Source organism: Dipodomys spectabilis, unplaced genomic scaffold (genome assembly GCF_019054845.1).
Source record: "Dipodomys spectabilis isolate Male_0828 unplaced genomic scaffold, ASM1905484v1 ptg000256l, whole genome shotgun sequence".
Taxonomy (NCBI): Eukaryota; Metazoa; Chordata; class Mammalia; order Rodentia; family Heteromyidae; genus Dipodomys; species Dipodomys spectabilis.
Window position 1 is genome coordinate 385416 of NW_024870933.1, and position 27505 is coordinate 412920.

Here is a 27505-nt window from a genome sequence, read left to right on the forward strand (position 1 = left end):
ATCCCTTCTTTATTAATCTTCTCATTTAAACCATTCATTTACATTTCAAGAAAGGTTACAGCTTGATATGGTTGAAACGTTGATTTTTAAATGAATAACCTTCTAATGAAATGTCTTGAATGAGCACCAAGCAGCTAGTGTTCATTAAAAATTACACCCGATTAACACGGCCTTGAAAGCCTGGGAGGAAAGGGATTTCTTATTGTTTTAACCCACAATGCAATCTCGTGTTTACCTTGCTGGCACAAAGCGAATAGAAATGATGCTTGTACTCACAACATTCTGATATCGAATACAACTATGATATCACCCTTAAGCCGACAAAACACTTGGCCTTGTTTAATCAGCTTTTTCTTCCTCTGAACAACCACCTCCCCCCCCTTTTAAAAATTTTTAAACATCCAAACACGCCTCTCTCAGATTGCTTCATCTTGTCCCATCCTTCTTTCTTCCCAAAATATTAAGTCTCTGTGTTCAGATCCAGGCAGGGCCAGGGGCTGGGTGGTGAGGTTGAGGAAGCTAATGTGTTTTCACATGAAAAAATAGAGAAAATACTTTGAGATGAAATTCTCTCACTGGCTTCTGGATGGTGGTTACACACTACTTTAGTAAAACAGAACTGTACAAAAAAGATTCCCTTTCTCTGCCTCCATTATCCTGCCACATTCTCTCATCCATTCTCAGTTCCACAGCCATGTTTGTTTAGCATTTATGTGAAATAGTAAGAATTTTGGCCATATCAGTCAGTCTGGAAACTTTGAGTTCAGGAGTAGAGAAATCTTCAGAGAGGAGAAGCCTTTTATCCTACAAATTTAAGCTTTTTCTATCTGCTATACACAGTCAACTCCAAGAGAGGCTATCTTAATTCTAAGAGGTATTGATAAAAGGGAGTGGTTCTAAATTATGCTTTTTAAAAGAAGAATTATTTAACTGCTGAGTGGTAAATATGGAAAGCAAATGAATAACTTGGAGGAACAGGCTTCAGAGAGAAGTTCAGTTAGGATTTAGAAGCAGAAGAGGTGATTAATCTTTTCATCAGGTGTAAGAGGTCACTTGCTTTAGGATAAATTTTGATGAGTTTTGTAAAAGCATAGATACTGAAATAAAAATGAAAACATGGTTTTACCTCAAAGATTTTTTTTTACATTATTGTACATAAGAGAAAAGGACACATTTTCCCCCATGGATTATGGATTATTACATTTTAAATATTTCTAATTTTTACATTGTAAATTTCCTTAAATCTTGGAAACTAGCATATATATATGTATATATACATATATAAATATATAGTTAGAACATACATACATACATGCATATACACATACATATATATTCTAACCTTGGAGTCAGCTTTTCTACATCAGATCCTGGTTCTGTAAATACAAGCTAGACATTCTTTGGGTTTTTTTTTTCCTCTCTGTCTCTTTTGCTTTCTTTCTTTCTTTTTTTTTTTTTTTGGTTGCTTTTCTTTTCCTCTCTCTCTCTGTCTTCTCTCCTCTCTCCCCACCCCTTTGGTGCTCTCTCTCTCTCTGTCTTTCTTTCTCTCTCTCTCTCTCTCAAGAAACAGAATAGCAGGAAATCAAATCTGAGGGGATCTAATTCTAGTGTTTTGATTGCTCATAAATGTTTTATAATCAACATTTTAAATATAAATTACTTCATTTGTTATTTTCCATTGTGATTCTTTTTTAATGACCACTTTTTAAAGGAAGTGCCAGTGTGCATCTCTAAGCAAACTGGGACTGGGTTAGAGTACACAATTCCCTCGTGTAAAAAGCCAGGTTTAGCAGTAATGCTTTTAATCTGGACTTGTAGAGGATTCCCGAGCATCCATAGATCTGCTCCAGTAATTACCATACCCCAAGTGGCACTGGAAGAGACATTTGCTTAAAAACTTGATGTCTTCATTACGCTGTTTACATTTTAATTAGAAACATGAAAATTACTGATTCATACAGACAACTATAGTTTAAGTGGTTTCGTTCACCATCCAATAAATCATAAAAAAAAAGCCCCACAGTTGGCATAAATAGTTTACTAGGAATCATTCATGGGAATAATGTGTTGGCACTATAAGCTGCTTAAAATATGTTTTTATTTTACCAGAGGTAGAATTTGCATATAAATTAGAGAATGGCATTTTAAGTTGACAGTCATTTATGCAGAATACCACCCACATGCAAATACATATATGGGTGTATGTGTATACTTTCTTTGCATTTATAGGGGTTTTTTTTTGCAGTATTGTGGATATATACATACATATATATATATACATATATATATATATATATATATATATATATTCAGTCCAGTCTATTCATTTTAAAAATGCATGTCTGCTTGTAAAAAAGTCCTTTCAGAAATGCTGTGGTTCTGAATTTATATAGTCACAAACACATCTCTTATCTGCTGTGCAGTATTGACTTGCAAAAGGAAAGAGTGTTTATTTCAGATACATGTCCATCTCAGAAAAGGAGCTGCTGTTTCATTAGCTCATTTCTTCCTTCTATCCTGTTTTCTATTCTCCCTCAACTTTTCCATGTGCTGTCAGTGTTATTGCCCTAACACTGCTCTCTCTCCAAGTGGCTGGACTGAAGCAGTGTGGCTGTCAGAGTCCATTCCTGAGTCAGCAGCACATCCATTGCCTAAATCTTACAACAGTCACTCATCCAGTTTTCCCTTCCCCTGGGGACAAGTGTCTTCCTCATCAGTGAAGAGGAGTGACCCTTCTGTCTAGCATGCTCAAAATCCTGAATCTCTTCACATTGGGGTGTGAGTTCAAATCTCCCTCTTCTAGAGGCAAGTGTGGGACTCCTGCTAATGACTCCAAGCTACAGAGGGTCAGTGCACTGTTAAGCAGGAGTACTGAGGCATTGTGCAAGCCAAGTTTTATATTTTTCCCCCATAATTGCAGATTCCTCTCCTTTCCTTTCTTCTGTTCAAACCTCTTATTATAGATCAATATTATACCAAAATGAACTGGGAATAGCTCCAGACATTCAAAGCCATTCTCCTTTTGTTGTTGTTGTTGTTGTTATGTTTGTGAGAAACTTTTTGGTCATTGCTGAGAGAGACTCATTATTCTTTGCTTGTTTATTGTTTGGTTTAACAGAAACAATCTGGGGATGAGCATTTCACTGTCAAATTCAAATTGTAGGCCTGGATTACAGCTAGAAATAAATTCAAAAGTATTAGGAAAATATATCCATTGATGTTGAAGTGCTATAGCTCATCGCTTAAAAGTTCTGGATGTATATATATTACATTGTCATTCTTACTAACTCTGTGTTGATTTCTGGAACTAAAGGGTGTAAGATTAATACTTAAAGGCTACTGTGCCTCATTTCTACACCCTGTGCTTTATCTTTTTTTTTTTTAAGGTCTGAGGAACTTCCAGAGTTTGAAGAAACTGATCAGTTATTTTGTGTTGTCTTGTCCGCACAGTTTTTAGATTTAATGGAAAGTCACTAGGATCATTTTTGTGGTGATTGAAGGAATTAGTATAGGCAATCAGACCAGGAATTAAAACAAACAGTTATTAGTGCTTTGCCTTTTTCAGACAGAGTTCCTGAGCACATCAGTTAGGGTAAGGGAAGTCATTGGTAGATGCTTATTGGCTTGTTTTGTATTGCCTCTTTTGGTACAGGGGTAGGCACAACACTTACTAGGACTGTGTACCTAATAGGTATGATTAGCCATGATAATTAACGCCGGTAAAGCACAACAACATGCCGCTTGCTTATACACATGGCAACATTCTAGTAGTTCAGTGCACTGCAGTCAATCCTGTCTGCTTTATGCAGTGTGGCCCAAAACAGTTGTGTGGTAGAGAGAGATTGCTGGCTGCTGGCCAGCCATTGACTCTGAAATCCTGGGTACCTGAGAGCTTATCAGTTCTTTGGCTTTGTAAAAGAAAAAAAAAAAAGTGATGAAAATGTTGGTAAACTGCCATGAAGGTTTAAGACTGCTGGAACAAGGAGCCGTGTAATCAGATTGGAAAATGGAGCTTGAGATTCTCCGCATGGAGAGCAGCCGTCTGTGGACCCTGTGAGCCGCTGTGCAAGTGCCCGAGCTGACCACTTTGTTAGCAAATCAGCTTGTTTGCTGCTGGTGCTGCTGCTGCAGGGTGGAAAAGACCAGAGCTTGTGATGGTATGTAACGGAGGGAGAGCTGTTGCATGGCACAATCTAATCAGCTTGCAATTAGCCCAGGCTCTCCAGTCATCTTCTGAATTTTCTTTCCCCCTCATCCTTTGTGTTAATACTGTGTACTTTTAAACAAGTAAGTAAGAGAAGTAATCCTTCAAGCAAATCAAAGCCATCCTTTAATTTTATCACCCTGCTGAAAAAAAAAGTATCAAGTGGTACACTGATCTTCATCTAATGCTGGAGATTCTCCGGCTCACGAAAGCCTAGAGAGAGGCTTTGAGCAAGTAACATTTAGGATAATCTTGTAAATATCTTATTTGGAAGGGTGGGGAGAAAATGGTAGGTAAATCACTTAAGGTAGAATTCTAAGTTAAGATTCATATGAGGGGACAACAGATGTTTTTTTGTTTATCTATATCTATATCTATACGCACATACATATATATCAATGCCTCTGTTTTATATTTTTAATATCTAGAGTCAGACTACATGTTTATAAGTGATAGATGTGTGTATAATTCGTAAAATCCTTTATGCTGATGTTTAGGCATTTCTGTATAGATACCTTTCTGAGGGCTCTGATGACAGAGGGTCTTGCACTGATAATTTCACAACTTCACCTTTGCCAAACTTGATTCACTAAGGTTTAAAAGAACAAGGATATCATTGCTGATCATGTGTGTTACTTGTTAATCCTTTAAAATAAAATTCAGATCCTGTGGGGGAGAGGTGAGGAGAGCAAGACATAGATTTGCAAAATCAGCACCATAGTTTTACATTTTACTTAATTCAAGGACAGTGACTTCTGTGGTACTGCTTAAACAAGACACATATGTAGTATAATGAAATAAATAAATCTTTTACGAAATATTCTTCATTTAACCTTCTATCAGTTTTTCCTCTTGCAAAAGCTTTTGATAATATTACCATGTGATGAATCTTTGACCAGTTAGTTTAATGATGTGTTTCTCATGAAATAGTAATCAGCACTATTTGAACAATGTTTACATTAGAAAGCATTACAAGAAAGAATTATTAGAATTTAATTTAAAATGGTTATGAAAGAATCAAAGCATTTTAGACATTTTACTTCAAAATAGTTTTCCCCTAGAAGTTCTTCATCTTAACAAAAAATAAACATAATCACAATTTTATTAACATATGATTGCATAAACATCATATACAATTTTTTCAACCTAATGTTTTATGTGTATTAAATAATATAATGCTAACAAACTCCATCTTCTCTTTGCTTTTTAAAAGTTAAATGTTTAATGTTTAGACTCAGATTTTTTTTAATGTAATGAACAATTTCATAAATTAGTGTAATGGCCAAAAAGCATGATGTCTCCTTTTTCTATACATGTTATTTTGTGCCTCACATTCTGTATTTGGAGGAATAATGCAGCGTTGAAGAGAACAAGAACAGTTCATTTTTAAACCGATTTAAGATTAGATAAGCTTCTAAGTTTGCCACAGGAATTTTTGGTGCTGCTCATTGTGTCCTTCTTGTGTGTCTTGAACTTTTTCTTTTGTTTTTAATTAAAAAGTAGATTAAAAGAAGCGTACATCGCCTGCATACATCTCATGCTACACAGATTCACTTTATATTCTTTTAGAGGACAAACTCCATTAGATATGCACTTACTGGGCACAGGATTGTAAATCTTACGATTTAATGGTAATTCAGTGAGCAGTTATTGCTTTAGTGGCCTTTTTTCTTTCTTTTTTGTCCCATCTCACTTGTGAAATAGGGTTACCCTTTACAAGTGCCACGTCATAGACTCATCTTTTTGTACTTTGTAGTTGTTCCTGATACATCATTCCTTTAAAAAAAAAAAAAACAGCAGAGTGGAGGAGTAGGAACCTTGTGGAGGATGAAATGAGAGAGAGAGAGAAAGAGAGAGTGTTAGGAGTGGAGGCTATGGAATAAGAACTCTTCTACTAATGAGAGAGAGCTGCAAAGACAGAACTGTAGCAGCAAAATCACTAAGAGTGCTCGCATCAGTCTAATAGATTAATATCTTTTTCTAAATAAGCATTTTCTTCAGCCTAATGTTTAGTTTTCCATTACAGATTGCATTGTGAGCTTGAATTCCTGGAAGTAGAAATGGTGTTTGATTGGGACAATTCTTCCTGCCTTGCTTACACTGTTAATATTCCAATCCTTTTTGGACAGTAATACTTTTTTCTAGAAACAATATGCACATTCATAAAGAAATTATAAAAGGGATTCTCCTTCTGAAGATAATGAGTTCTCTTCAGGAACTGCAGGTTACATGGCACACAAATGAGCTCTAAGTGGGGGATTTAAAGTCCTGCTACAGCATTTAATTTCTTGAGGAAAGGAGTTCAGTTCAAGGTTAGCCTGTTATTGTGTCACTGGCAACTACTTCTCCTGTCTCTGTTCTTCTGCTAGCAGTACTGCACAAAAGGCAGTCATTTTTATTTAATACATAGGGAGGTATTAATCACTGCAGTATTTTCTTGCAAAAATTTATCTTATCATATTCATTGTTTCACTACCCATGACAATAATAGGTGTTTAATTACTCAATAAGGACCGTTTATGGATTCCATTTTTCCTGGATGCTGGACAAATGGTATTGATTTTGTACTTCGATGCAACATGAAACTGTATTAAACACAATTAGAATTCCAAGGCTGGTAAAGTGTACATTTGTTATGGTAACTGGACTTACTTTGCAAATGGCAAGCGTCTTCTAAATCCAGGGATGCCTTTGGAGTGAAAAGGAGATTTGATTTTATTGCAGCTCTGTGGTTAAAAATGAATGCCTTTTTTCTTCAGGTTGTGTGTGTAAGAGTGCCAAGTGTGTGAATATACACTTCAGTTTTAGTGAAGCAGTCAGTAGTTTATATGAATTGAAAAAAGATAAACTGAATTAGATGGTTCTTTGAAGCCAGAAGAGCCATTGTGTACAAGTGAACACTGGTAATTGAGTGTCTTTAGCCAATGCTATGGGTCTTGATTTTACGAATAAAGTTATTACCTGAAGGAGGGTGGGAACTGAACAAGATGAACTAGCACCTTCAGCTTTTTCTGGATTCTGTTTTATTTTTATTTTTTAAGCGATGACTAAGCATTCCAAATCCCTATTGTGTCCTAATTTATGTGATGGGTATTGTTAAAATTGGTACTAAATAAAAAGCATTCATTTCAAGGACAGTATTCTGTTACAGGCAGCAACACAAAGTCCTGAATCCTATCTTATGGCAGTACAGATCTTCCTGTGTTTTGCTTCATTTTGCAAACACATCCCCACCTGCATTTGGCACACCCCAAATCCTAATTGGAGAGGCCTCTTTTGTCAGTGCATTAATTGGTTACATATTTACTTCCTGTGAAGGAAGGTCATTTAGCCTTGCCAAAATTGAAGAAGAAAGAAGAAGGAGAAGAAGAAGAGGAGGAGGAGGAGGAGGAGGAGGAGGAGGAAGGGGAGGGAAGGAGAGAAGGGGGAGGGGGAGGAGGAGGAAGGAGAAGAAAGCAAATTGAACCAAGGATAGAAAAGCAATCACTTAATGCTCCTATTTTCTCTAAAGTGTAATTAATATTGCTAAATCTTCCTTTATATTCTCTCTAAGGATGATGAAACTTTGAGCTGAGATGTCTCAGTTTTGGAAGTTGATATGGTTGACTGCCCTTTTCCCTTAAAAAGAGAGTTTGTGTGGTGACACAGTTGCTTTCTGCAGCTGGAGGATACTTTATTTGCTGGAGCCCTGATGATTACTCGTGAAACACTAGCATACCACTTTGGCATAGGATATTTAATGTTTGTGTAAAAGGTCCATGACTTCAGAGGAAAATGTATAAAGATGTTTCATTTGTATCATGGTACAAAAACAAACTCAGTTAATTGCTTATTAGCTTTAACAGCACATTGCTTATTCAGTGAATATTTGTATTGTTTTCTTCCTTCTGGGTTGTCATATTCAACTGTAGGAAAACTATGAGAAAATGTAGACAAGTAACAGTGTGCATCTTGCTAGTGTATTTCTTTCTTTTTTTCCCCAAGAGTCTTCAGGAGTGCAAGAGAAAAATAAATTGATTGACCAGCCCATTTTAAAACACCATTCTATTTTCCCCCAAAATAGATAAAAGAACAAAAGACAACTTCCATTCTGGAAATATATTTTATAAGTTTATTTAGCTTTATGGGAACTGGATACACAAGGCAAGAAGGTGCTCATCTGGTAATACAATCTGAGGACTTCGAAGTCCTGCACAGACAGATTCCTGATAATAGAGCAGATCTCATCTTGGGTCCCACAGCTGGGTGGGAAATGCATGCAGGAGTGTGTAAGGTAGGATCATCTTCCAAGCAGACAAGACAATACTGTAACATATTTCCAAAGCTTAAGCTTTTCATCAGACCACTGTAACTAAGGTCCGCATGATTCTCTATGAGTCTTTTGTGTTCTCTCCAAATGAATTCCCTTTTGTATTTTCTATTTCTGCTTAGACAAATAATTTATTTAGTAATATGAATATAGGTCTCATTAAGTCAAAGATAACTGCATGAAATTACCTAGATACAAAGCAGATTGCATGTAACATCACTGTAGACACTGTTTGATAGTAAAATATTAATTCTTTAGATTTCACCATAGCATCAGATGTCTGAGGCTTGGAGAGTGTCTGGATTTTAGATATGGATTGTACCTACTTACTGTAGGTGCATGTGTTCCTCCTATGGTTTGCCAGGTGTGAGCCATTTGGTGCAAAAAGCAATGTGGATTCCTGAGTCCTCCTTCTGGTTTTGAATCCTGTGAAAATGTCCCTTCTGGCCTGCATTATGAAGAACACCCATTGGTGTGAGAGCCTTAGATTCCATGGGAGGAATGTGTTTTGTGAATTTTTGCTTTATAGGAACGTAGCATCAATACAGTGTATCTACCATTGCTTTCTAAACATTAGCCTCTCATGTAAGTTTTGAATCCTTTCACTTCTGTATGGTGGTACTAGTAGTGGTTTTGTTTTGTTTTGTTTTGGTGCAAGCATCCGTAGACTCCAATATGCTAATACCTCTACCTAGCCTTCTCTCCTTCTGTCCTTACCAGTCTCCCCTACCCTACCTTCCCCTGTCTGACCAGCAAATCCATCTCAACTCACATTCAGCTGTGCGAATAAAAAAAAAAGAAAGAAAGAAAATCGATAGGACTATTAAAACCATTTGGAACTTTTTAAAACAGAGAAATAATATTTTAATTACTACTGACACACCAGTTTGAAGCCCATATCCTCCTTTATGACAGTTCAGTTTAGAAACTACATTGCTTCATTTCAGTAACTTTATTACCATTTGGCTCAGAGATTGCTATTTCGCCTTGGCCACAGATTTCATCAGTTGCCCGGTTCACCTTTGTCCACACTATACTTGGGAAATGACCTCCTCCGTTAGTGCTTGTCAATAGTAAATTGCTATATTCTGTGCCTAGAAACACACCAAAGGATGATGATTATTGAACAACCGAGTTTCGACTTAATTTTTTAAAATTAAAACTTAATTGGAACAGTCTTAATTATCATTTAATAGTAGTTAATTAAGGCACTGGTAAACGGTCAGCTATTTCTGATACTATTCTTGCTGGTAATTGGAAAATTGGTCATTCGTTGTATTCAGGTGTCTATAAAACAAGTATGCTATCTTCGGTGTTTCCTTTTTCCTGTCTAATTTTCTAACTATTTTATAAAGATAACAATGTCTGAAGTGGCCAAGTTTCAGTTATATGGATGATATTAATTTAGTTTCCATTTTTAGAATTCACAGTGACTAAATCACCTTTGTGAATATTTAGAAAATGTGTAATTTTGCCAGGTAAAAACATAGAATTTAATAGGAAAAGTCAGCTCTTAAAATTATTAGAGGAAACTTAAATATAAAAATTTCATTTATGAAATAACCAAAATAGTGTATTTGAAAGTACTTATAGATTTTTGGTTTTTATGAAACATGTTATATATATATATATATATATGTGTATATATATATATATATACACATATATATATATATATATACATCCGTTAACTATAAACATTTACTTTCATGCATTTATAACATTTATAAAAAAAGGTAAAAATTATTCACTGCGCTCCACTTACCACAAATAGTTTGGCTCTTTTATCTCATTAACAAGGCTGCTGGCAGAAATAGAATATTGTTAAGTTGTTTTAAAATTAAAGCAAAATAAAGGACCAGTATTTTAAGCAGGCGTATTTTTATGAAAATTAAGCCAATGATAAAATATTGCTATTTCCCAAATTTTGTTTGATTTGTACTTAGTTTTGAATGAACATTTCCTAAAATTTTATTTATTTTACTCTACTAAACACACTTAAATTCCAGATTTTCTCCTTTTTAAAATTTTTTTTTTTGTTTCTGTACTCTCAGATAACTTGGAACCAGACAGTTTGCCTAATAGGGAATAAAGTGTAGAAAATAGTACACAGCTTACAGATAGCCATGGTAAGATGGGCTGTTTTCATCATATCCTGAGTATGTTGAAATGAGCAATGAGTGCCTGGGTTTTATTTCTAAGTAGAAATTGAGAATAATTATATAAGAGTTGTATAATTTCCTGTTACCATGTCAGGCAATAATGAAGATATGCTTTGAGAATGCAGCTGATGCCAGCACTGCTCTAGCATTAGGAATATGAAAGTTTCTCTAGCTTTTTGTACCTTTGGGTATATTATTATTTTTTAAAATAAGACTTTTACTCAAGGAAAAACTTAATAAAGGGCTGTATTTGAAAATATTTGCTTTTCAGAATTTCAGCCAACAAAGATTTCCTCTAATGCAAAAATGACTGAGATTTCAGCATTGCTTTTCTTCAAAGACTGGTTTTGCTTGCATGTAGATCAGAACAGAATTCTATACAGTCAAAAAACATATAATAATGTAATTTGTGGGGATGATAGGCAGAAAATAGTGATGTGTATTTCTTTTTTCCTTTCTTTCTTTCTCTTTCTTTCCTTCCTTCCTTCCTTCCTTCTTCCTTCTTTCCTTCTTTCTTTATTTCTTTCTTTCTCTCTTTCTCCCTTTCTCTCTTTCTTTCTTTCTCTTTTTTTTTTTTTCTGGTCCTAGGCCTTGAACTCTGAGCCTGGGCTCTGCCCCTGAGCAACTTTTGCTCAAGGCTACTAGCATTCTACCAGTTGAGCCACACCACCTTTTCCAGCTTTTCCTGTGATTAATTGGAGATAAGAGGTTCACCAGCATTCTTGCCCTTTTGAAGTGAGCTCCCCAGATCTCATCCTCCTGAGTAGGTAGGGTAACTAACAGGCATGAACCATTGGTACCCATCTAGTAATGTGAATTGTCTATCCAAAACAGTGTACTTTAGGTTCACTTTACACACACACACACACATACATAGACACACACACACACACACACACACACACACACACACATACACACTACTCAGTGTGTAAGCCTGAAATAAATACAGACATCTATAGCACCTGTTTGAATTATCATATTGAGAGTTCTTTCTATATGCCACCTAAAATTTGGAGTAAGAAAAGCAGTCACAACAATTGCACATTGACTTGGCTTTTATTTTATTGAATGTTCATAGCAAAAGCTCAAAGGATTTTTTTCATGCTCCTAATTGATAACTACTATATATTTATCAAAATATAGTTCTTTACCAAAAGAGCACATTTAGACCTGTTAATGGGTAGAGACCACTAACATAGAAAACCAGATGAATTGTAGGCTCAAGTTTACTGGTAGAGAAGCTAAACATTAAAGCTATGAAGTATGAAGTTTGCATAGCAATTAACAAGCCTTAGAAAAACATTAAAAGTACCTTATATGTAATATGTAATACTACTAGAGCTTCACAGAGCCCCGAGAAGGCTGAAAATGTAATTCATGATGCTTCAGGCTATCTTGAGATATTGAGATGACATTCTAGGAAGACTAAAATAAGGTTTATATACAACCGTGTAAATTCTCCAGATTAAAAGAAATGAAAAAAGACGTGGAAGATTCTAGCAACATTAAAACACCTACATTTCTAACTGTGGTTAAAATAGATTTTAAGGTTTCAGTTTTCTTGTAATGGTTGGTATATCTTAACTGATTTTTTATGTTAAATCGGTTCCCTTTTAAAAAAAATGTGCATAGTGCCCCATTCTTGTTACCATGCTAATAGAAAAAAAGGTTGAAATAGAGGAGAGAAAAAGAAAACCATTATAGTAAGAGATTCTTCATGTTACTTGGCACGTAGGGGACACAATCTTGTATTATATTGATAAGGGTTCAGGAGAGAGGGAAAGAGAGAGCGAAGGGGGAGAGAGAAGAAGGGAGGAAGAAAGCATGCAGAGTCAGAGAGAGGCAGAAAGAAGAACTTACATAGTTGATTACATAATTTTTAGAAGTGTCTCACCTTGCCAGCTAATGTAATTTTTCTAATGTACAGTGAACTGTACTGAAATTGTAAGAACTGAATTGAATTGGTACATTGTAAGACAAAGCCACAGTTTCTCTGAACCTCAGTTTTTTCGTCTTAAAATGGATGACTTGCTTCTAGCTTTCCTTCAAGCTCCAAAATGCTATGGGAATCTAAGTTTCAGTCTATGAACTTCCACTTCAAAATTTTTAGGGACATGGAAACTGATTGTGTCACTCAGTTTTTCTGTTGAATGTCAGCTGTGCAACAAGGGTGCTGAACACTGTGTTATTTCTTAGCTTCTAGGAGACTGGCTGCTACCGTGTGGGTTGCAGACCTCTGAGGAATATTGAACTTACTGCAAAGATTCCTCAACTTCATATGTGCATGAAATATGTGTTTGTCATACACAGATATGTACTACGGGTGTATATCATATCTCTTGTGCTCAGGATAAGAAACGTGCATTCATTTAGAAGTATCACAAAGATGTCACCAAGTCACCCTAATTCTTAGCCATTATTTCCTCCATGAGGAAATACAAAAAGTAAAATCATTCTCTTGAACCTACAAGGGTTTATTTTATGTTATTAAACATACTGAAATCGTGTGTGCACGATATACCATCAAGGTACCTTGATGGTATATGATTTGAACTAGGAAACTTTACCTTGGAAGATATGCGATGAACATTCTTTCAGGGTCTTGGAAATATTCCCATTTGAACACCTACTTTAGGTTGGAGCTTTAATTCCTGACTGAGTGAAATATTCCATTAGGTTATTGTTAGGAGGTAGCCAACAAATTCTTTGTAATGGTAAAGAATAACTGGTCCTTTGAGCATTTGTGAGGAATTATATGCATATATCTTTGACTAATTATTCCCTTTTCATAATATGTAAAAAGAGGCCACGTGTTCCATGTAGCTCTTCATGGCCATTGGCATAAATGAGTGTCAGAACTGTCACAAAGTCCCCCAGTGCCACCAACCAGAAATTAATTTCAGATTTAACTGAACAGCACACACAGGTCCCATGAGGAAATTCCTGACACCTAGAAGGTATGTTCTGAAGCTGACTTGTCCTGTAGTTATGCCTCAGTTTACCACACTTTAAGGTAGAGACATTTTTCTGTTTTAATTTCACTTTTAGTCTTGGATAATGTGACAATTAGTTTATGCTGATACAGGAGTGATTTGATGAGGGAAACTCTATCTAAATGCTAAGTATTATTTATTATTCATGTAAGCATATTACTGTACCCTTCAATCGCCTTTTTTTGGGGGGATGTTTCAAATGGGCAATTACTGTCTCTTTGTGTGAAGCTTTACAAATTTTTAATTTAAATTAAAAGTTAATCTAATTTAGGAAAACTCTGCCAGCTGGAAGGGAACACAGATATTTCCCCCCTCTCTTTCCAAACAGAACAGCAATTCAGAATAGCTCTCTTTTAATACAGTAATGTGTGCAGGCTTCCCTGGCTAGCTGTCTGAGGAAGGAAGGCTAATTAGTAATGGTTGCTTTGTAATGCTGGTAATCTGTGTGTTAGGATAATGCTGATAATAGATCTGATTAGGTGGAATTAACTGATATTTAGAAGGATGGAGATTCTTTTGTTTATTAAATTTCCATTTTGGGGGTACAATCTAGAGCAGGGGTGGCTGAATCCTTGAAATAGAGTTAACATGCATTTCCTGTTATACAGTGCCTATATATGAGCAGAATCCGAAAGCAATAAGGGTCATTTGGGCTCAAGAAGACCTTTACTTCTTAAGGCCTCACTAAGGAGCCTACAAATAGTGAAAATCAGAGTTCAAAGATCAGAAATGTCAAGTGTGCTTTAGAAGGGCAGACATATTTACCTGAGCTCTTGAGTTAAAATCCAGCAATCCTCCCTAGGAAAATCCCTCTGCAGTTCTTTGCTTCACCTGCCTGTTGACTCAAAAGTAACGCTCTTCATTTTAAGAAAATAGAAAATACATCATTAAAACCATTATTGCTTTCTTAAGTCTCCCTCCCCCTGGACATTTGTATATTCAACCTCACTCATCAAATAACCCAGCTTACATATTCCCTAGTGCTATTAACTGTTAAGGAAGTATGCTTAGAAATCACATTATTCAGTTGCACAGTTTTAGTTGCCCAGCAGTATCATTAAATCCTCTGGAGTGATTCCAGTCCCATAAAAATTAGGGACCCCTTTACATTGTTTCCATATTCAAATGGAAATCTTTTTGCAAGTTAGTAATTAAAGTATTTAACCTCTCTCTCCCTCCATTTATTAGAAAACTCTTTTTTCTTTATTTTTTCAATTACGAAAAACTGCTAAAGCCAATCAAGCATTTATTTTGATAAACCGCTTGTAACAGTCTCAGCTAAATTCTGCAAATACAGAAAAAAAAGCTAAATAATCACCCTGAGCAGATTTTTCGGAGACCTTGCTCAACCTGTTCAGGGATAATTATGCCGTGCTTTTAGTATGGGGCAAAGGAAAACATAAAATTAAGGCATGAAAGAAAGTCTACCTATTTTGAGAAAATACTGGGATAATTGGTACTCTTTTTATTACCTCTTTATTATAGAAAGATATTGTCTTGCTGTGAAATATAGGTTCGCAGCAATGGACTAGGAGTGTGTAAGGTTGAAAGAATTTCTGTGTTAGATAGATTGATTTAAAATGTAATAAAAATAGTAAATTGCTAAACAGCGAATTGCTACATAGTCAAATTAGAGGTCATTATTTAGATGACTCTTTGTTTTTTCTTTTTTCTTTTTAATCATAAGATGTTTATAATTGCTTTGTTTCTGACAAGTACATTGCATGGGCTTTTCTGTTGTTGTTTTCCTTCTGAACTTTTTCTCTCTTTTTTCCTTTCAGAGTAGCTTTTGGTTTGGAACTACAACCTGAAACTTTCTTTGTAAGAGAACAATAGGAAGGGTACCATCGCCTTCAAGTTCTAGGAGTAGAAAGCAACAGGCACATCACATTGTTGTAACTTGTGGTGATAGGAAATGTGACCCTGATGGTAGGCACAGAGTGCTTTGGAAATTTATCTCTTGACACACTTTGTCCTTTTATATGTAAAAGTGACACTGCACAGTGTACCTAAGCAGAAATGTGTGTCATCTGTTTCACTGTTCATATCATCAGGGGCATATCCCATGGCGGGGGGGTGGGGGATGAAGGAGGGGCTGAAGCTGTTTAACATTAGTACAATTTGAAAGACGTAAAAAGAGGGATTGCAGTGTCCAATGCTTAGTGAGGGTCAGCTTCATTAAGCTTCATGGTAGGGCTGCCTCTGCTGATTTCTCATATCTGATAATTGAGAATAGAGTTTTGATGTCTTCGTTTTGAACAGACTTATTAGCTTTCTGTCTGTAGATCTTTCTGACTGGCAAGATAGGGTTGGTTGTAAGTCTTAGATATTTTGAAAAATGCTGCATGCTTCTGTATATCACAAAAATTGGGGTTGTGCTTACAAAAACTGAATAACTCAACATCAACAATCAAGAATCTCATGCTCCTTTTCATATTGTGCATAACTCATATTTATGTGTCATGCTGGAGAGGTCATAAAGGAAAGGTAGACCAGAATGGACAAGAATTGCTGGACTGCACAGTGAGCAAAGATAGGGAAATTAGTAACAACAAAGAAGGCAGGGACATGTTAATTCCTGTTCAGCTCTTCCTCTAGGGGGTGAAAGTGCCAGGAAAGGAGATGTCCTGGATTTGGCTGCCTTTACTCCCTCAGTGTCAATGACCCAAATGACTCCCCACAGGCTGGTTCCCCCAACCCACACATACACCTTGTAGCCCTACAGGTTAACACTTCTAACATCTGCAGTGGTTTTCCAGGTAGCACTTTTTTTCTAGGGAAACAGTAAGATCTACTGCTTTATTTGTATCTTCACACTCTAAATGTCTACTTGTAGGCATTCGTCTTTGGTTGTGGATGTGGAGGTTTCAGCCTATCACACAGATTAGTCTTGGATCAGGTAATTATCTTTGAATCATACAAATAAATATGTTAACTTACAAATATGTTAAAGATGATGATAGCATTTTGGGGTAGATGCGTGTGATTCAAAAAATGCCTGTTTATCCACTACTTCCCTTGCTTCTTGCAATTCCCAGACTAAAGCAGACTCAGTGATGTAATTCATGTTTTACAGAAGACCAAACCAAAGTGAGGAGATTTGTTCCAGGTATTATGTTGAAGTAGTCACCGAGCAAGATTTTAAGTCCTGAGGTTTTCACATAATTTTTTTTTAATAGACTGGTGTCTAAATTCAGATCCTTTTACATATTATGCCGTGCTCTACCATTAAGATACATCTTCAGCCCAACAGAAAATTTCAAACTATCCCTCAAAACTTGTGATTTATTTGTAGAGATAGATGTACGTGCTGAGAACTTACAGAATGAGGGCCCTTATGGAACACTATTAACTGATGATTATAACTGTTGTTCTAGGCCATTTTTTAGTGAGAAGAAAGGACTATCAGAGGGGAAAGCTACCAGGAGTTTCAGATACTGGCTTTTCTCTCCTTTGACATAACATGATCGAAAAATCAGCAGTGTTTCTTATTCTAAAATGGAATATCTTCACATACCATGCTACAGCATTTGCCTTTCCCAATTGCCTCCATTGCTTATAATCTTGAAGGAATTCTTCTTTTTCCTATTCTGTAAATCTGTGAGCCACCACTTTCATAATATACTCTCTTGATGACATTGCTGCAATCTGGTCTCTGAATTCTGCATTTTGTCTTCTCGCAGCCAGGTTGATGTGTTCTGAAACTAGAGTTTCTAGACTCTTCAGAGTTCTCATAGGAGTAACCCTACCACAAACTCTGCTTCTTGTTATTCCATTAAATATGTTTCACTGCCCTTCCCCAGGGCCCCCTTCCTCCTTTCTCTTTAGTAAAACCACCTAAAGACTTCATTATTCACAAGCTTCTACATCTACCTTTAACAGTGCTCTGAATTGTTTGAACTGCTTCTTATTCTCTTCCTTTTCTCTTTGTTAGAAAGAAAAATCTGCCTCCTTGGTGGTAGTGTAGTGAACTTAGTTCTTCAATTGAATGTTTAAAAAAAAAAATAAAATTTTGTTCCAACCTTACAATTAAAAATAGTATCAGCATAGGGCTGGGAAGGTGGCTCAGTGGAAGAGCGCTTGCCTTGCATGCCTGAAGCCCTGGGTTCCATTCCTCAGTACCACATAAGCAAAAAGAAAAAAACGGAAGTGTCACTATGGCTCAAGTGGTAGAGCGTTAGCCTTGAGCTGAAGAGCTGAGGGACAGCACCCAGGCCCAGAGTTCAGACCCCATGACCAGACCCCCCCCCCCAAAAAAAAAAATAGTATCAGCAATCTACTGTGTGTAGGATTATTGTCTGTTACAGAGTGAGACTATAGAGAAAGATAGCTTCCCTACACTTTAGAATCTGTTTCAAACTCTTTAGGTCTGATTTTAAAGACGCAGAAACAACCCTCAATTTTGGTGGTGGTGGTAGGTCTTCTTTTTCAGTTCTTATTGTGTCCATGCAATCCCCTTGCCCTGTGAATTTCACAGAGTCAAAGGCTAACAGATAAAAGAAGCATGTTTCTAAGTGTAGGCAAACTCATGCCACAGGTTTCCAAGTACAGTATAAATAAATCAGCATTTAAAATATGATCATATTACAACTGGTTCATTCAGTTTACAAAAGATTGTCTCATAATTCTTCTGAATATCAGATATCACTAAACTATCTGGTTTACTACAAAAAAGAGTAAATTTTTGGCCATAACTTTTCTATTCAAAAGCACACCACAGAGTTTATTAACATGCCTTACCCAAACTAATATAGAATGTTAATTGCATCTACAGTTGTTTCTTGAATGATATTTTCTTAAACCCTTGTTCTCAGGGAAGATGTATCATTAGAATAGAGGAGTAAATTATAGCTTTGTTATTTTTTAGTCACTTTTGAAGGATATTCTAACTATGAAATATACTCAAAATAAGAAAACACATTGATATGAATATCTAATTTATATACTTGTGATGACCAACATTAGAAAAGGTAATAATAAAAAATTATACTATTTTGTTTGGCTTGTCAACTTTTGATGTTGAGATTATAGACTTTCAAAAAAGAATTAGATTAAACTGTGTTGTTTTATACATGTATATTTGTTGACAGGCCAGTTTTTTCTTAGAAAAGTGGTATAAAGTGGCACTTATAACAGTTTATTCTGTAAACTGAGAATATCTGGAGGAAAAAAAAATCGTACAAAAAAAAAAGCAAAAAAACACTTCATACTTGATCTAGTAGCTAACATCTTCTTAATTTGGGCTTTCAGAAACTTGTGTCCACAAAGCTTTATTTATTTATTTTTGTCTAGAATTACTATTAGATTTGTGTAGATATATTTCATCTCACTTGTTTCCCAAGGGTGTTCTAAAGGGGCTTGTTTAGGTACATTCCTTTCTGGTGGTAGGATTTCCCCTTCCCAGGTACCAGTGAAACTTCATTACCTTGTCAACATCAGACTACCTCTGGAGAAAGACCAAAATCAAATTTCTATTATATTTGTTTCTTCTCAGATAAAACAAACCACTGTCTTTAAATGCCATCCTTTTTTACTAACAGAAACTTAAAATACTTAAAGTGATTTATATGACACAATTCAGCCACAGGTTCTTGTGTAAAAAATTAACATACTCTGAAAGCTTGTCTGCAAGTGACTGAAAGGTAGAATAAAGTCCCTACCACAGAAGGCATAGGTTTTGGTGATTGTTTTTGTATTTGTTTTTTTATTTATTTTATTTTTATTTTTTGCCAGTCGTGGGACCTGAACTCTGGACCTAAGCACTGTCCCTCAGCTCTTTAGCTAAAGGCTAGCACTCTACCACTTGAGCCACAGTGCCAGTTCCAACTTTTTCTGCTTATGTGGTGCTGAGGAATCGAATTCAGGGCCTCATGCATGCAAAGCAAGCACTCTGTCACTGAGCCACCTTCCCAGCCCCTGTATTTATGATTAGGGTTTCTCTCCAGTCTATAAAACATGTTTGTTTGCTTCCTAAATTACAGTATTGAGAGACCTCATCTTCTATCATGCATTGTGTAGATCTTTCTTAAAGCGAGCCATTCATTAGCAAGTGTGTCAGTGAGGCTAAGGAATTCTCCACTGCAGCTTTGAGCCAGGAAGGGAGTCTCTGGTTACCTATGTGCTTGGTAATCAGGCCCTGTTCAGATAAAGGGCATTCTGTTCTCCAGAAGAGTAGAGTTGAGCAGGCTGGAGGGGCTCCATGGAAGTGGATTTGGATGAAGGGTATGATGGAAGGTGCAGTTAATAAGCACAGGGTGTCAGCTCTCCAGTCTGTCTTTTTTGCCTAGTTTGCAATCCATTTGCAATCTCATTCTCTTTCAATAATTTATGGAAAGGTTTTAGGATAGGCATGCTGACTAGAGGACTTTGCAGGGAAGGTAAGAGAGGATGAAGATAACATTAATTCTATATCTCAATATGTTGGGAGGGGGATGAACTTGTTTAAAACTTGAAAATGAGCCACCAGGAGGTGAAGTAAACATACACTTCGTGTGTGTGTGTGGGGGGGGGGGGTGTCTTGGGGCTTGGCTGCTGTCCCTGAGCTCTTCAGCTCAAGGCTAGTGCTCTACCACTTGAACCACAGCACCACTTCCAGTTTTCCCATGATTAATTGGAGATAAGAGTCTCATGGACTTTCCTGCCCGGGCTGGCTTTGAATTGTGATCCTCAGCCCCCTGAGTAGCTATGATTACAGGTGTGAGCCCCCAGTTCCTGGCTGCAGTTCTCACTTTTGTAGCCAGTAAGGGGAGAGGGAGAATTCAAAAACAAGTATTTCCATCCAAAGTTCTCTCAGGAACAAAGAACCGAAGTAGGAATGCTTTTCCCATTTCCATGTTCATTTTTTCTAAAGACTGTGGGAGGAAGAGGAAGTGACCTTGGAGATGGAAAGTTCAGGGTGGGAAGAGAGGATAGAGAGAATTACCAATAATAATAACATTGGCTAAGCATATGATCAATTGATGTAATTTTAAGTACTTCATCCATGTTTTCTTCCATAATGCACCAACTTTATGAGCATATGTAGCTATGATTACTGTTTCTCTTTTGTTCAATGACAAGCAAAGTTCAGAGGAAGACACTTGTCCAAGTGGTTTGGTGACTAGTGTGCAAACATGACCTACAAATAAGCAATGAGATTTCAAAGCTTGTATTACAGCATTTTTTTTCTCTTCCTCCACCTCTTTTTCATACCCCTTCCTCTTGTCTCTGAAAATTCAAACTTGAAGAATAGACTCTACATTAAAAGAACAGGATATTAAGAGTATTGTTTGCATGTTTGTATCTTAGGAATGAGACAGCCCACCTTCATTTTTTCCTCTACAATATTTTCTTTCCTACTGTGAAAACCAATATATACCTATTTCCTTCTGAAAAGACCACTATGGTTTACTCCGGAGAAGGATCCCAAGTGCCTGGAGATCCATATGTGAGGAATATATACATGGTAGCAACAATGTGCTGCTCGATTATTGGTAATCATAATATTGTGGATATGTAAGTATAAACAAAGATGTAATAATCTTTTGTACATAGGACCTAGATAAAGGATGGATTAGTGTAATTCGAGTGATATAATTGTTAAGTGATGGCTCTGGTTTCTTCTCTGGTTTATGAAATCTAGCACACTACATAATGAGCTTATTTTATAGGTTGAAGAAAACAGACATAGGAAGATAGAATCCAGTCACATGGGCAGTTATTATTAACACACAAACTAATGATATATTAAATGTTTTCACATTTACTTCAATGTCACAGTTTAAGACTTTTATGATATAAATACCCTTTGCTGATTCTAAGATGAATGAATTTCAACTCTTACTATTTGAATTATATAAACTTTATAAATATGATTTGTCTGATGTTTATTCAACACTCAAAGCTGCTGCCTGGAAATGAAGCATTCACTGGCTTGTATCATGCTCTTTTTCTTTCTTTCTTTCTTTCTTTTTTTTTTTGAGGGGCCTACATGCTGGATAGTTTGCAGGAAGACAGATACATAAGTTATCATGACATAAATGTGCTTAGTCCAAGGTCCAGAGAAGCATAGAGTTTGAATAAGACTCTAACATTGAATTCAAGTTCCATGGCTCACCTTGGAATCTTGCAGACTACTCTTAATCCTATTTAATTCTTTATCTCTAAATTGGGGGTAATAATATTATCATGGGGCCAACAAAAGGGCTTTATAAATGGTGCGGAATGTGTGGATGCTCCTCTAGAACTCTTTCTGGTACTTTGGAGCAGACCCTCAATGAGTTGTTGAATCTCAACCAAATGTTGGAAATATGGAAGTGAATGCAATTAACTCCTTGGATACCTTAATTAATATGTTACCAGGAAGGTGACACTAACATTGGGCCTTAAATGGCAATTAAAGGAGTACAAGGTGGGTTTAAATGGTAGAGGAACAGAGTTAATTGATAAGCCAGTTACTTAGTTTTAGAAAGAGTACTAGGAAGTTTTCTGAGGTTCAGAATCACTATGCTAGATTTCCAACTAGTTTTGTTGAAACACTAGATCATTGTACACTCCCTAATATCAATTCTTTTTAAAATTTGTTATCCTTAAGTAGGTTTACAAAGGAGTTGCATTGAATGAAGTTGTATATGAATACAATGAATCTTGGTCAATGTAATAATTTTGATAATGATTTTTTTTATTACTAAGAAATGTAGTGTTACTATTTGTATAAAGAACATTTGTAATGCCTTCACCTGGCTTCTTCATTCAAGAAACAGTTACTGAGAATTCACGATGTACTGAACATTACATGGAGTGGGTAAAGGTCCTTGACCTAGAGGATCTGGTAGTCTGTTGAATATACAGCAGACATGAAGAAGTAAATTACAGTATGAAGTGGTAAGAGCTGTAATTATTAGAGCCATACATCTTAGTTTGCATGGAATGGTAACAGTTTATATCTGTTGTCATGGTATAATTACTAACAGTCTTCTTTCATGCTCAGATATAGCCTGGTTTAAACAACACATTTTATGATATGTGAATTACAATGTGTGTGTGTGTGTGTGTGTGTGTGTGTGTGTGTGTGTGTGTGTGTGTGTGTGTGTGTATCCTTGTCTATGTCCATGTTTTTGTCCAGAATATTTTGTATGTTTGTTGAAGGAAAGTGAACATACAAGGAACAAAGCCTGATCTCCCAAGAAAATATGGAATTTAGGCTAAGGCAAGATACTCAGAGGCTTGTTTCTATGAGAAGGTAGACACCAAGAAGGAAAGTGCATTTTACCCAGGTAGAGATATGTAAGGTCATTACATAGTTAAGATACAAAGGCAAAGTAGAAGTCCCTTGTGGTTGGGGCTTGGGAAAGGGCAGGGAGTAAGTAGTGGGAATTAGTATTGTTTCTAGGAGAGTAGGAAAGAATAAAACCACATTTTTAATGGTAAATGAGAAAATAGAAGTTGAAGATGTTAAGATCATAAGTACATACCTTTACGGAATTTGGCTGTCAAGGGGAAGAATAACTAAGGTGATATTTAAGATGGAGAAGACTTCTCATTCTTACAAATTATGGTTTGTGACGGAGAGAAAGGGATATATGAATGTACATGATTACAAAGGCCACTTTAGCCACTGAACTTGTGTATATCTCTCTCTTTCTCTGTCTCTCTCTTTCTCTCTGTCTCTCTCTCATATTCTTGACTTGATTTCAGGCCTATGCCAGTTGTGGAATTACTTAGAGTCTGAGACAAAAGTCAGTGGGATTTGTTTTCACTTGGAAACTAGAGGTATGGTTTCAGGTGATTGGTGACCAGTTCACATAGCTCTGGTTCACTCTACCCTGTCCTTTGGAGGTGCCTTCAGTTTCCTTAGTTGAAAATGGGCCAAAGGAAGATGCTGAAGCTTCATTCAAGGAAGTGTCAGGGTTTGGTCAAGCCTGCCTTTAGAACGGGAGTTCTTTCAGTGACTGCCTGTTGTGTCCAGGCTTAACAGACCATTGCGCACTTATGGGACTCCTCTTACTATTTTTTTTTTCTAACACAGATTCTTAACTTGTGTTTGCCTTCTTGTCTCCCTCACTCTCTCTGGTACAAAGGTCATAGGTTTCATTTGATTACGTTTGGGTTCTCTGGTAAACTAGGCTGAGTCACCTTGCTCCATATTGCTATTTAGAATTTTCTAATTTGTTGTCCCTCCACCCCTTTTTTCTTTCTTTTCTTTTTTTTTTTTTTGCACATGTTCACTGTAGAAAGTTAATGCTTTCTCTTTTCATTTTCACAGAATTGATGTCAGAGGACATAACAGTAATAGAAGTCTGTATCCTTTATTACCTTTCAGGCATAGATTTCGAACCCCGTTAGGAATTATGATCTGCCTAGAACAAAATCTGTAGTAGATTCACACATTTATGTAAACTTATTTTCCTAATTCTTTCATTGCTATGAACTTGGACTGTGTTAACTTGATAGCAAGACAATATTGTTAGCTTCCTTGTCATATGCAAAAAATAGTTTAAGCATATAAGATATTTCCAGTTCTTTAGAAAAAAATACACTAGATATCTTATGGTCATATATTGTTGAGCTTAAGCATTTCTCACATTTTACCAAGGAGCTATAAATATTTTTACTTATTAAAGTGCCAACATCTTCTACTGGTACTTCCAGTTAATTCTTGACATATTTCTAGAAAGATTAACCCAATGCCTGATTCTTACTGGATTGTAAATGTCTTTATCCAAATGAACAATTGACAATATAAAATTCTTCTAGTTAAACAAATTTAGAACTACAAAATTTATTCAATTTGCGTTTCCTTTTCAGAAAATTTAGTGGTTTCTCTGCTCATTAAAATAGAAATCTGGTATTTTTCCAGAGCACAGATTGGATTGAGAATTTTTGTTGGTGAGGAAAAATAATTAATATTCCTGTGTTTGAGTAGACACTATATATATATATATATATATATATATATATATATATATATATATATATTATTTAGTAAGACAATAATATCAGAATAATCTTTTCCCTTGATTTAACAAAACAATTCTGTATGTGTGTGTTGGTTGTGGGGCCTGAACTCTGGGCCTAGGCGCTGTCCCTCAGCTCTTCAGCTCAAGGCTAGCACTCTACCACTTGAGCTACAGCACCACTTCTGGCTTTTTTTCTTTTCTGCTTATGTGGTCTAAAGAATCGACCCCAGGGTATCCTGCATGCAAGGCAAGCATTCTACCAATGAGCCACCTTCCCAGCCCAACAAAACAAATATTTGAGATGGATTTGACTGAGCATTTAGAATATTTTTCTTTCACTTCATGTGTGTGTGTGTGTGTGTGAGAGAGAGAGAGAGAGAGAGAGAGGGGCGAGAGAGAGAGAGAGAGAGAGAGAGAGAGACAGACAGACAGACAGACAGACTGAGAAAGTGTCCTTGTACTTAAACTTAGGATCTAGGCACTGTCCCTAAGCTTTAAGCTTAAGGCAAGCACTCTGTCACTTGATCCACAGATAAATGTCCTGCTTTTGTGTGGTTAATTGGAGATAAAAGACTCATAGACTTCTCTGCCTGGCCTGGCCTTGAACCGTGATCCTCAGATCTGAGCCTCCTTAGTAGCTAGGATTACAGGCAGGAGCCACTGACTCCTGGTACATTTAGAATTCTTAAAACTGATCTCACTTCTGGGTATTTGGTTACTGAATTCTTGGAAAGAATCCTTGGAAACAAATTTAGAAGCATTTTGATGTGTTTTTTCCTTGGACAGAACATTTTGTTCTTTATTTTAATTACAACTTCTGGCAATGGTGGTTGCAAATGTTTCCATTTATCCCACAATGACCAATTTGTTTTTATTTGTTTTTAATTCCAAATGAATGGATTCTGTCCTTAATTCTTGAAAAGAGAGAATTGACTGCTACAGACATATTTTTGTCAGGTAAATGGAATATGTCATGGCCAAATTAAATCTGGCTAAATAGCTGAGGTTTACTGACTCAATAATGTTAGTTGCTGTTGGGCTCATTAACAAGCTGTAGAATATTCTGAGTATACTAAACTTACAATTTAGAATATATCATATCAGTCAAGGTGCAAGAAACAGTCCACATTTATAAACTAGGAATGACAAATTCAGAGGTTACCTAGAACCAGATTGGTTAGAAATAAGCGAAGGGTAGGTAGCATAATAACTCCTCATTTGTTTTTTAAGCATTGTTGACTTGTCAATAGAAAGATTTGTACTCCTTTTCTTTCTTTCTTTTCCCTTCCTTTTCTTTCCTGTCTCCTCCCCTTCTCTTTTGTCCTCTTTGTTGTCCCTTTTTTTCTTTTCTTCCCTCCTTTCCACTCTGCTCTGCTTTCTTTTCCTTATATGTCAAATACCCCATTTGTATGTAAATTATATTACTTTCTAGATTAAGTAACCAAAAAAATTGCAAACATTTTGTAGTCTGTGTTTTGTACGCAGACTGTCAGTTTTGACCTTAGAAACCCCATTAATTTGAAAGATAAATTTAGTGTTATATTAAAAACAAAGTGCAGAGAATTCTTAATTCTGTGGTCAGTGGCCAATAGTCTATTTCCTTTGGGAAAAGGTTTATTTTTTGAATCCCATGATCTTTTCTCTCAGCAAAGACTGAAAGGCAACATGGTAGATAATTTCTCTAAAGCATGTTGGAAATTATTGAGTCAAAGGTCAATTCCTAATATTGCATAGTGAAACATTCCATTTTTTTATTTATTTATTTATTTATTTTGGGGGGTCCGGTCATGGGGCCTGAACTCTGGGCCTGGGCGCTATCCCTCAGCTCTTCAGCTCAAGGCTAGCACTCTACCACTTGAGCCACAGCACCACTTCCGGCTTTTTTCTTTTTGCTTATGTGGTGCTGAGGAATCGAACCCAGGGCCTCATGCATGCAAGGCAAGCGCTCTACCACTGAGCCACCTTCCCAGCCCCAAAACATTCCATTTTAAATCTGAATTGAGTCTATAGTCTTAGAAGTCATTGATCATGAAAATGCATATTAGGTATGAAGCCAAAAGAACTTAACACACTCCTTTAACATTTCCATTTATCTTTGTACATAGAACTAGTATCTTTACTAATCATATCAGATACAAAAATTACATAACTGATTTATTACTTTTATGTATGCTTGCATATATGCACAGACATGTTCAGATTATATGTTATTTTATAAATGTTCCACCCATGATTAATTTGCGGTTCTATCCCAGCTACATAGCTTTCTTACACATTTGTTCCTGCTCTTGGTGATTGCTGTTTCATTGCAGTTTTTCTCCATAAATGAACTGTATCCTTGTGCTTATTTATTTTTTAAATTTATGTCCAGGATGTAGCCTTTTGTTATGAATTCTGAGTGTGTCCACTCCTGTGTTAGCCACAGCAGCTACACTTTGTGTGATGTCATCTTGAAAATTAAGTATCATGTGCTCTTACTTTATTGAAGGCAGTTAGCTGGAGTGTTTAAGAAATACTGGCTTCATCCTTGGGGAACACTGCAGTAGGCTTCTTTGACATTGAATCATTGGTAACTGTTCTTTCATAGGCCCAATTTGGCCATCTGATTTATGTGCTATGTATCTTATCACTTGAGGGATACTGACATCCCAGAGAAGAAGCGCATGTGTTTTAATGTTGGACTCATCCAAACTGAGGATATATTTAGCTGCCAAATTGAAATTATTTGTAATGTTGGACTTATTTCATGATACTGAGAAGTATGCTAGTTACACTTGTGGTTTTAGAAAGTATTTCCTGCTCATTTGGAATCTCAAATGCAAAATATAACCCTGTAGCATACTATGTGGGTTTGTGACACTCCCGTGGGGACCTTGGGCTCATAAACCCAGGGATGG

The 27505-nt window shown here is 36.3% G+C and overlaps 1 protein-coding gene across 3 annotated transcripts in view; it reads left to right on the forward strand.

Moving 5' to 3' along the window:
* Fign (fidgetin, microtubule severing factor) overlaps positions 1-27505 on the forward strand; it is a 129928-nt gene that overhangs the window by 18538 nt on the left and 83885 nt on the right. The window contains exon 1 of one of the 3 annotated variants that reach the window (XM_042699509.1): positions 8358-8477. The exons of the other annotated variants lie outside the window; for them this stretch is intronic. The gene's annotated coding sequence lies outside the window, so the exon portion shown is untranslated. Of the gene's footprint in view, positions 1-8357; positions 8478-27505 lie in introns of those variants that run through there. 3 annotated transcript variants of the gene reach the window in all.